Source organism: Sinocyclocheilus grahami, unplaced genomic scaffold (assembly GCF_001515645.1).
Source record: "Sinocyclocheilus grahami isolate Dianchi unplaced genomic scaffold, SAMN03320097.WGS_v1.1 scaffold205.1, whole genome shotgun sequence".
NCBI classification, from domain to species: Eukaryota; Metazoa; Chordata; class Actinopteri; order Cypriniformes; family Cyprinidae; genus Sinocyclocheilus; species Sinocyclocheilus grahami.
Genome location: NW_015505384.1, coordinates 231,792 through 232,557, shown reverse-complemented (window position 1 = coordinate 232,557; position 766 = coordinate 231,792). Strand labels below are relative to the sequence as shown.

At 41.0% G+C, this 766-nt stretch overlaps 1 protein-coding gene across 1 annotated transcript in view; it reads left to right on the top strand.

Moving 5' to 3' along the window:
* The first annotated feature begins 506 nt into the window (after positions 1 to 506).
* Positions 507 to 766, top strand: part of LOC107595587 (protein PRRC2A-like) — a 27,054-nt gene continuing 26,794 nt past the window's right edge. Inside the window, exon 1 of the mRNA XM_016286023.1 lies at positions 507 to 695. The gene's annotated coding sequence lies outside the window, so the exon portion shown is untranslated. The remainder of the gene's footprint in view (positions 696 to 766) is intronic.

Below are 766 nucleotides of genomic sequence, written 5' to 3'. Positions count from 1 at the left end.
GTCCTACTGATTACTTGTATAGCTTAAAGTTTTCTGGTGATGCTTTCTGACATCTTAACAACTGGATTAAAAGTACTGTGGTAATATGCTATTTTAATATATAGCCTACCATAGTATACCTACTTTTACGATTACCATAATCATAACATTTCAGTGATTGGCTACTCCACATTACTTGAAAGAATACTGTGGTACTATCATGCTATACGTTCAAAAACATGATGCTATTTTTATCTAACCGCTGACACCTCTAGGAAGAGCCAGGTTTTGTTTTCAGCGTTAAACAAAGTGACTAATCTGTAATAAACATAATTATGCTGATGACTGAGAAGATATCATCAAGTTACACCTGTTCGTGCAGGGGTTGTCTTGTCAGGCCATTCCCGAGCCAGAGGCGTTCATTGCATAAATGTAAATTGTATTCTAACATATGTGATCTGATTGGCCAAGAGGCCCGTTCGGAACTCATTATGTTAATGAGCCCCGCCCCCTACTCTCTCATCCGCCCCTCTCTGCGCTACCGTCCTCAGAAGCCGTTGACGGCTCTAACAGTGACGGATCGAGCCCCAGCAATATTATTTTATTTTTCCTTTTTCATTTGTTTTGTGGGAAAAAGAAAGGGGAGTACAAGTAAGCCTCACTGCACACATCCGTCCTCAGCAATCCTCTTCAACACATAATCCCGTTTTGAGCTTGTGCTAACGGTACGTTAGCTAGTGCACGATTATTGCTAATAACTCAACGATACAACCTCGAGACAAGTCGG